The sequence below is a fragment of the Sciurus vulgaris genome (assembly GCF_902686455.1).
Source record: "Sciurus vulgaris genome assembly, chromosome: 4".
Lineage (NCBI taxonomy): Eukaryota > Metazoa > Chordata > Mammalia > Rodentia > Sciuridae > Sciurus > Sciurus vulgaris.
Window position 1 is genome coordinate 27,869,360 of NC_136464.1, and position 10,285 is coordinate 27,879,644.

The 10,285-nt window shown below is 49.9% G+C and overlaps 1 long non-coding RNA gene across 2 annotated transcripts; it reads right to left on the reverse strand.

Annotated features, from left to right (window-relative positions):
* Nucleotides 1-589: 589 nt before the first annotated feature.
* Nucleotides 590-9,744, reverse strand: LOC306660357. Of its 2 annotated transcripts, none has more exons than XR_013763598.1 (3): nucleotides 9,596-9,744; nucleotides 6,749-7,045; nucleotides 590-4,288 (listed from the first exon to the last, which is right to left on the reverse strand). It is a non-coding gene; the product is annotated as an uncharacterized lncRNA (long non-coding RNA). The 2 variants fall into 2 exon arrangements; XR_013763599.1 differs by having other exon boundaries at nucleotides 590-3,112; nucleotides 4,104-4,288; nucleotides 6,749-9,744.
* Nucleotides 9,745-10,285: the final 541 nt, after the last annotated feature.

Genomic DNA, 10,285 nt, shown 5'->3' on the forward strand with positions numbered 1-10,285 from the left:
TGCCCATTTATCTTCACTCAGCCTTGTGAAGGGTTCCCCTCAAGTCACTTCCTTCTCTTCCTCCACCTCACCTGATACCCACCATTGCTTACAAATGCTTTCACTTCTGAATCATTAAAACAAGTACAGCATGCCTTGGTATTAGCAAATCAGCTTCATCATAGTCCAGACACCTGTGATGGTGGGGCATCTCCAAGCTCTAATTTACAAAAAGAATTATTATTGCTATTTATTTTTTATACTAGAGATCAAATCTAGGGCCATGAGCATGCTAGGCAAGTGCTCTACCACAGAGGTACATCCCCAGCCCCACAAAAGGATTATTTCTACCACACCATTCACAAAGTAAACTCCAAAGAATATAAAGAACTGACTAAAAATGTTAGAAGAAAATGGAAATTAAAATTAAGTAATTTCACATTAGAAAAGGCTGTTTAAAAATAAGACAGTAACCACAAAAGCCATAAAGGAAAACATTAACAAATATACTACATCTGAATTTAAAACTGTTGTGATATAAAAGATCATAAATGATATTGAAAGATGAGCAACTAAAGAATAACAACTATGAACATCCAGCATTAAGAATTGCAACACACCAATAAGAAAAAGATTTTAAAAACTCAATAGAAAAATGGGCAAAGTACATGAACAGGCAATTTACAGAAATAGAAATACAAAGGGTCCTATGAACTTAGGAAAATATGCACACTATGAGAGAAAAGCAATCACAATTAGAGAAATGCAAATTAAAAGAAACATCAGATGTATTCTTGCTTCGTCCATTAGCTTAGCAAAAATTCAAAACATCAACAGGATCCAATGTGGGAGAGAGTATATATAAACTGGCTATTTTCTCCTTTCTTGGAAACAACAAAAAATTTTGTTCAGTCTTCTTGGAAGGTGTTTCAGCCATTTCTATTAAAATTAATGATGCCTTTCTTCATCATAGCAACTCATTTCTACATATCCATTATCCTAACTAAATAGCTGCGTCTGCCCACAGAACCACATACTAGGGAGTTCACTAAGCATTATTTATAACAATGAAAAATTAGAGGCAACCTAACAATCTACTGGTCAGAATGGCTAAATGAGCAATGGTACTTCCCTGCTACAAAATACTTAATATGTAGCAGTTCAACAAAATGAAATAGATCTATATGTCTTTTGTTCCAGTATTGGGGATTGAACCTAGGGGTGCTCTGTCACTGAGCTATATCCCCAGTCCTTTTATTTATTTTTTTTTTATTTTGATATAGAAGCTCACTAATTGCCTAAGCTGGTCTCAAACTTGTGATCCTCCTGGCTCAGCCTCCTGAGTCACTGGCATTACAGGTGAACACCACCCAACCTAACTCATCTGTGTATCTCACAGCAAGAAAACGTGCACAGCTTGCTTTATAATTTTAAGATACATTTTAACAAATGTGTGTGTTAAATGATTGAATAAAGGGTTCAGCAGTGAAACCTGACATGGACAAACTCAAGATACCAAGATTTTTACCCACTGCTTGAGAAAGGGGCTCTTTGGGGCAGCAATTCTACTTTAGCAAAAGTTGCAGGGACTTACCCTGCATTCCAGCCCTAGAATGTTAAAATTGGTGGAACTAGAGTCCCTCATTTTACAGAGATAAGGAAAGATGGTCTGGGGCCCAAGTCGTAACGGTAGAAAGATCTAAAGGTAAACAGAAGGTAGAAGGTGGCAAGTGGACCATACTCTCATTTGACTTGTAATTTGTCATTTCAGGGACAAGTCCAGGCCCAGGGACTCCTGGTTGCATCCACAGTCACTGGATTCACACCCAAAAATTCATAACAAATATTGAGTGGCTACAGGACCCAGTAATCACTTACGCTAGGCAGTCATTGGCAGTTGATAAAAACCTTCCTTGCACATCTCTTCATTTGTACCTTATAACCTCTAACAGGTAGCTTCTGCTACCACACCCATGTCCCAAATGAGAAAACTGAAGCTCAGGGAGGTTAAAGAGTTGGCCAAATTCACTTGATAATTAGAGGCAGAGTAAAACTGAACCTCAGTCCTTTTGGGCCCTGATCCCTAACTCTTCCCACTGCAGCTAAATCCCTCTGGGGTTACTATATGTTCCTTGCCTCAGTTTTTCTGGGCATGAACCTTACTCTGACCTGACATTTGCTTTGGGAAGAATCCAGTGAGGCTGTTTCCAGGTGGAGGACTTCATTGAGGCCTTAGGCCAGTAATGAAGACCACAGAGGCAGAGCAGTTCAGGGGTGAAGACAGACTCTAGCATCACATGCACCAGGGTTCCAGTTCCAGTTCCTAGCCCAGTGTTGTTGGGCAAGTGACATAACATCTTTGCCTCTGTTTCTTCATCTGTAACAGAGATAATGAGAGAATCTACCTCAAGGTGATGTGGTAAACATATGCTACGATAATACATGTAAAGTCCTTATTTGGTGCCCAGCACATCATTAGCTTTCACTCATTCCCTTGATCCTGCCAGCAGCTGCCAAGACTTGGACTTGGACTTCTGAATAACTTGGTTCTCCAACTTATGCCTCTCTGGCTCCCTTCCAGATAAGGAAGCCCAGATAAAGGGAAATCTGGATCTGAGAAGCACATTAGGTTTTGGATCCTATTTGGCTGACTTGTGGTGAACTAGGTGTCTCCTAGAGGTCTCCCCCATACCCCCTCCTGAATCTCTGCTCAGCACTCTGGTCTATCCCACTCTTGATCTCAGATGTCCCTCCCCAACGGCGAGCTCTGACTCCCTCTCAGACCAACCACTTCAAGGATATTCAGCCTGTTTTCCCCTTGGGGGGCCTTGGGTTGCCCTGTTTGCAGCTGGGTGCTAGCTCAGCATCCCCTAACTCAGTTGCTCCTCCTCAGCTTCCAGGCTGCTCTGTCACCTTTCTTAGATGAGTTTCCTCCATTGGCAAGCATGCAACAAAGCAGAGATTTGAGTCATGCTCACCAGGGCAAGAGGCCATGTCATCATCAATATTCATTATTACTATCTTCAACAGGAAGTGACAGCCTCCACTCGTGGGCCTCTATCTTCATAGAGGATGGAGGCAGTAGAATCCACAGTGTGTGGGGCCAGTGAGGTGAAGGAGCAGCCCTTTAGATCTGGAGCAGAGTAAGGAGGTACACATGGGTTTGTGCTGGAGGTGGGAACAGCCTCAGGGCAAAACTGTGGAGTTGATGTCGACAGATGTGGCAGCTACACTTGTTCACTCTCCCCCTCCCTAGCAAGTCCTCCTGAACTCAGGACCCCAAGTCTTGGGCTGCAGCTCTGGGGTGTCACCCTACCCTGGTGTGGCACCTGGCTAGGGCATGAGCATGCTATGGGGTATAAGTGCAGGAGGGAGGCAGATGATGAGAAGAGCTCATTGACCTTCCCAGGTACCTACAGGGGACAGATTTATAAGTGTTCCCCACCACACACCTGCCCTTGGTCTTCATGATAACCCCAGGAGGGGTTATCCCCATTTGCAGTTATAGACACTTAGAGAAGCAATACAACCAAAGCCACAGAGCTGTCTGTGGCAGAGCATGGTTGGCCTCTGAACCTTCTGTGATGTTCCTTCTAAGACACAGCCAAGCAACTACCCTTTGCACTCATCTTTGTGCTTTCACACCTAGACACCATAGTTATAATCCTGGACACCCATGCCACCATGGTTACACCACTAGCACAATTGCTTATTCACTTTCATTCTTTCAGAGACCCACATGTTCACACTCTCACTGGTGCACACACCCAGCCTGGCCCCACCTCAGGGGCCTGCACTCACACAGTCCCAGACTGACACAGCCCCATCTCCAGCATAATCATACAGGCCCAGATGTATCCACACTCATCCACCTGAGTCCCTGGTGGTTTCCCTCCTTCCCAGAGGCCAGAGGCCACTTGCCCTACCCCACCTTATTGACAGTGGTCATGTGCCTAGGACCAGGGAGGCTGGGAAGCTGATGTCAGGGGCTAACAGCCATCTTGCTATCCCTCCACCTGCCATGTTGTGAGCCCAGCCCCAGAACGGAGGCTGCCTGTGTTTTGGTATAAGCCAGGGTTGAATGAACAAGGGAGGGCAGAGCAGAGATCAGAAGAGAAACTCACCCTCATGGAGATCCTCCTCAAGGGAGCCAGAAAACCAGGGCCCCACATGCCCTGCACAGTCAAAGCTGAGGGTGTGAAAATTTGCTCCCACCAGTATGGAGCAGAAGCTGATGCTCTTTGTCCAATTTAGCTCAGACTGAGTTGGGTTCCCCAGGTCTCCAGTGGGATTCTGAGGCTCCAGAGTCCTGAGTGGCCAAAAGGTCTCTTTGAACATAAGTATCAAAACTGAAGACAGAGAAATCCCCACCGAAGCTATGACCCTAAACTTTCCAGGGGCTGGCTGGTTCAGCAAATACAGAGCAACCACTCTCTACAGGATCTGGAGCCTGATGTAAAAACCTTGGGAAGTCAGAGCTCATTGGGTTTGTATCCAATTCTACCACTTCCTGACTTAACCTCCCTTAATCTCAGCTTTTTCCTCTATAAAGCAGGGCTATTACCTCTGCCTGCCTTGCAGAACTGGTAGGAGATCAAATTGCAAAAGCATCCAGCAAACACATGAGGCCTGGTTTTCAGAGCCTTGCTAGTATTATTATTATTAAAGACGTTCCCAGGTGTGGTCTCTTGCAGAGATTGGACAGTGAGAGAAGAGCTGAGGTGGCCTTTTCAGGAGAGAGACCAGAAAGCCAAGGGTGGGATAAGATCAGCTGTTGGGACAGAAGCCAGAGAAGGCAGCAGTGAGGGCAGCTCCTCCCAGCTGGGGATAAGACAGCCAGAGGGTTGTTGAGCATGCCCTCTGCCGGGTTCCCTAGCTCAGGCATCAAGATTACCGGAGGGGCCCCAGCATAACCTGCAGTCTTGGATGCCTGGTGTCTTGTCCTTTGGGGCTCACTCGCCATCAGAGCCTCTCATTCTCCTCTTTACCTTGTCACGCACCCCAGCAGCACCATTCCCTGCTTCCCCTGCTCCTGAGGAACTTCACTGTCTCCTTCAGGTAGCCCAGGGAACTCACAGGCTCAGGATTTTCCTCCCTTATGTGTAGTCAGACTGGAATTATTTTCTGCTAATTGACCTCAAGATGGGAAACCAAGGAACAGTACAAGGGAATTGCAATTCAGGTCACAGGAACAGGACAGCAGGGTTGGATCTAGAATCCCTGACATTTACTTCCTTTCCTGGATCCTGACCACAGGTCTGAGAGGGGATAAAGTGTCTCCATGGACAAGCCTGAGTTGAAGAATCAAGATCTTCATCCTCTGGAAGTGAGCCAGACTTAACCAGTAGCTGGAGAGAAGAGGTTTTCCCAAGTCACCCCTACCCTCTCCAGACTTCTGTTAGATGAGACCATGAGAACACTGGGAAATGGAAGGGGAGGTGCTGAGACCAAGACCCTGTCCCCTCTGGCCTGGGTATGGCTGAGGAAGCCAATTACCCACAAGCCCCTTCTCCCCAGGGCCCCATCACTAGGAGCAGCTCTCATCACCTCCAAGCCCAAGCGGATCCCCCTTTATCAGGCCCCCTGGCACCAGCCTGTCTGAGCCTCCCCCACCACTGACGCCCAGGGCGTTTGTTTTGGTATCTGTGGTGACTGTGGTCAGAGCATAATTGGGGCTGAAACACCCACTTGGACCCCCGAAGGATAAACAAGCTGGGCTAGGGCAGCCCTGAAACAAATGTGAAGACAGACACGAAGACAGTGGGGCTGGGGAGGCCAGGCAAACTAGGTGTGGAAGGGTCAGAGGCTGGCAGGGAGGGAGTAGAGCCAGGTGGAAGGACAGGGAGGATGCCAGTGGTGTGCCCACTTCCTGGGCAGCTGCCGCACAAAGTCAGTACTCTAATGCCAACTAGAACACCTCCACTCCGACCTGGATGGGGTTTCCCTGGGGAAGCTGCAGGGTTAGTGAGAATGTTGGCCTGACTTTACAGAAGTCTGTGCTGTGGTTCTTAAACTGTAGGAAGCTTGGTGTCAGTTTGGTTCCCTGGACCCCATCCCCACAGTCTCCTGCTCAGTGGGTCTGAAACAGGTGCAGGAGCTGTACTTGAAGAAATATTGGTTTTCATTGATGGGGTCAACTTGATCTTGCCTTCAAGGAGCCTAAGAGCAGGAGAAAAGGTTCTGCCTGGGCTGGGAAGTCATCAGGACCTACAGGCCGTGCTGGGAGCCGGGGCAGGGAGAATATTCCAGAATCTCAGCAAATTTCTTCAAAGAATCCCAGCCTGGGGAGGAACTAGGCAAGGACTGGTAAAGGGACATAAAATACAGATATTTTCCTAGGTCTCCGATTGAGGCAGCTGGGGTTAAAGGAAGCCTGACAATCTTCAGAGTCTGGTTTTGCCAGCTCTACCCTCACGGCTCAGAGTACTTAAAGGGCCAGAGCCCTGAGTCTTTGGGGAAGCAGCCTGTTGCTCAGTGGTAATGCAGCACTCTGCACTGCACACCATGGTACCGTAGTAGTGTTCGGTCCAGCATCAGTGGATAGTGCAAGATCACACTCATAGTGTATGTGGGGGATGAAGGGCTTGTAGAGGTATCAAGCTAGTGACCCACTGGCAAGCCTGGGATTGAAGTTACAAGTCTCCCAACTCTTAGGACCCATTTATGTCTCTGGGTAGCTCACCATTCCACAAGTGTGGGGGTGGGGTGGGGGAGGAGCAGGCTTGTGGGAAGGCAGGGGACACGGAGTGGACTGGGTCCAAACACTCACAGTCTTGCAGGTTTGCAGAAGATGACACTGGGCTTCTCTGGACCCCACGCATCATCGTGCAACAGTAGTTCCCATTCTGACTGCTTCTCAGGGTCTCTCAGCCATGAGAGATGGACTGGAAGGCAATGGATTTGAGCCTGGGAAGAGAAGCTCTGACAGGCTGGCTACACTTCAGTGCAGTTGAGACAGGGCCAGAGAAGTCAGCCTGGCTACAACCTCCCCTCCTGGGTCCTACTACCCACAAACACCTTCTGGACTCCCAGTGCTTCTGAGATGATTCCATTTGAGGATGGTACCCTGTGGAGTTTGATGTATGAGATGGTTTTGTCCTCTGGTCCCACTGAGGCTAAGGACTTCCACCTCAACAAGACCTCATCTCCACCAATTCCTTGTCACCCTCCCCTGGTGGAGTTGACCTTTCCAGAGGCATTTCCTCACCCAGTGCTGCCTCCGGCCTTGGCAGCTGCTGTCCTGGGTCTTAGGGCTGCCATCTGGTGGACATTGTCATAACTACTGCTACTACTATCAGGCAGCGGCCTTCTCCAAAGTGTGGTCAGAGAGCAGCCCAGACCCCAGGGTAGATGGGAGGTGGGCAGGGGTTGAGGGAAGGGGTCAAGTCCTTCAGGGACATGCCTACATCCTGCTTCAGGGATGGGGAACTCCCAGAAGTGGGCTTGATTAGTGGGAGAGACTCTGGATGGGGAGCAGGAACCTCAGGTAAAGTCTCCCCTGCTTTATTCCCTCAGAGCCTTAGGATGCCCAGGGTCTACCCAGCATCACCCCCCATTCTGTCCTGATTCTCTATCCATAGCTGGAGAGGTCTTGAGGGCATGGCCTAGCTTCCTGGAGCTGAGAACCCCTATATGTGCCCCCGGGTGGGATGGAGACTCATGAATGTGAACTTCCTCTTCCCAGCATCCCCTGATCCCCTTGTCTGTGCACCATGCCTTGGCCAGACCAGCTAACATCCACAGTTGGGTAGACCCAGAGGTCTGAAGATCCACCTCAGAGATGGGAGGACAGAAGTCCTCATTACGGGATTCTTCCAAGCAGTCTGGCAATAGTGAATAATTTATGTACAAGGCAGAGAAGACAATAAATCAGCAGCAATGATTAACATGAGCTATTTTACGTGTGAGAAAGATCTATGGCAGGAGGCTGCCAGGTTGCTGGTGATTAATGCTGCTGTTTGCACTGGCTTCTGGGCCTTAATATTCAATTACAGGCCTGGAGTATGTGGGGGGTCCTGGGGATGGCATGGGGGAGACTGGAAGCACAAGGAGGGAATGCTGGATGCCTAGGATCAAGGGTGAGGTGACAACAGGTGGCAGCCTGGCCCTGAGGGCACCTTTACTGATGAGAAATTAAATTCACAGGATGGACTAATGCCTGTTTTTGTAATAGGAGTCACTTTGCCCTGGGGCCACTTCTACATGTTAGTCAAGGGGGAGGCTTGGGAAGGGTGAACAGATGGAAGAAGGCATCCTTGGGAAAACCTGACTCTCCCACAGTCAAATGTTGGGTTTCTGACATTACCCGCCCCTCAGCACACAACCTGCCTGCTGCTAGGAATGAAGTGACATCAGCCAGCTCACTTGCAGGGAGTGGTTAATATTGGAAAAATTCTCTGTTAGCAATAGAGCCAGGGAGCCAGGCCCTGTCTCCACACCCTAAGGAAAGTGGTTGGGGACAGTCTGGGGAAGAAGGATCCTGGTACTCTCCTCCCAGCTGACCCAGGAAGCCCTGGGAGGCCCCACTCCCTTCATTCCCACACTTGGGCCTCTCTGTCCTCAGCAGCTCCAGCTGGCCCCCATCAGTGCTGGGGTTCCAAAGACTAGTGGCAGCTTTAGGGTTAAGTGATTTCCCCCAGCTCAACCCCTCCCAGCCCTGGCTCCTGTCAGCTCTTTCCTCCTCTTCCTCTTCCTCCTCCTTAGTGACCTCTGGGCAGTGTGGCCTAGCCTTCCCTTAGAACTCAAGGGTTGTCATGATGCACAGGATGGGTGTGGGATTCTTCTGGGAGTTGGGATGACAACTGGGCTCAGAGACCCTCTGAGGCAGGTTAGACTCTGGGATGTAGGGGAATACCCCCTCCTTCTCCCAGCCAGACTGGGAGCTTGCTCTAAGCCATTCTACCCACAGAAAAAATGCATCAGAATTCTAGGGCTGGGGTGGGAGGAGGTGTCAAAAGAATAGTTGAAGGGAGCATCATCACCCTGGCCAGAGCCTGATGGGACCCAGGAGAAACCTGGAAGAAGAAGGCCTGAGTTTCTGGCTGGAGAAGGTTTCTGGGCCATCTGCTCCAAGCCCCAGTCTTTGTGAACCATGAAGCTTTGTGGGAAGCAGCTCTAAGTCCTCTGGTGTGTGGCTTTGTGTGAACCTGTGTGAGTATGAATGTGCATGTGCGCCTCTGGCAAGTATCTGAGCCCCTGCTTGTCTCTGACTGCTGGCTGGGTGAGCGTGAACACACTTTTGAGAATGACCCTGGGCTTCAGGCCCTCCCTTCCCTAACTAACCCAGCCTTCCCAGCAGTCTTCCTCAGGCTCTAATCCCCTATTTTCGAGGTTCATCCCCTGGACTCCTCAGGACTCCATTAATGAGCCCTGGCCACCCCAGGACAAGCCCCAAATTAACCCTGCCACTGACCCCGACATGGACACCTGTAATTAGGCCAGGAGTGACTGCAGCAGAGGAGCCCCAGGGCTCAGTAGGGTACAGGCTCGGCTGGGCTGGGACAGGGGCCTAATGCCCAGGAATGCTCTAAAAGCTGTATGCCTGGCTCCAGGGCGACCCGCCTAGCTCACCTCTAATACCTCACAAAGCCTCCAGACGGGGCTGCAGGGGGATTACCTGGGAGGGGCCCTGGAGGTGCTGCAGGGCTTGTTCAGCAGGCCCACCATGCTGGCTCTGGGTTGGCCAGGTTTTGGGGGTAGAAAGCTGCCCTTTGGCCACAGGGCCCAGCAGTCCAGTCACAAGGTCCTCATCAGTCCAAAGCCTGTGCCCATGATGGCAGCTGCCCAGGGAAAAGCCAAGCCCAGGCTGGCCTGTGTGTCCAGCCCTTGCAGAGGGCTGGCCCCTCCCCTCCCCCAACTTGTTTTGTTTGCTTTGTGCAGCATGTCCCAGTAGCTCCATCCGCATTAACCCTTGACCCAGACTGTAACTCTCCCTCCCCTCTGACAACTGTGTTTACCCATTTACCGTTGGTGGCTTCTCGAGAAGAGGGGAGGGCTTACTTCTTTCCCCTCCTTCCTGGCCTCTCCTGGGGGAAACTATGCTCTCTGCCAAGCACAGTGCTATGCTTGGGACTCCAGTCCCAGTAACTGCCAGGGAACACTGAAGAACCTCCATTGTCCAGGAGTGTGCCACAGCACAATGCATGTGGCTATAGCTAAGCATTCAGGAAGCAGCCTTTACAACTACTGTGCTTGACAGATAGACTGGTGCAATCTTTGTGTGTTTGGGGAGAAAGAGGGTTTTTTTGGTTTTTTGTTTGTTTGTTTTTTGGTTTTTTGTTGCTGGGGCTTGAACCCAGGGCCTTGT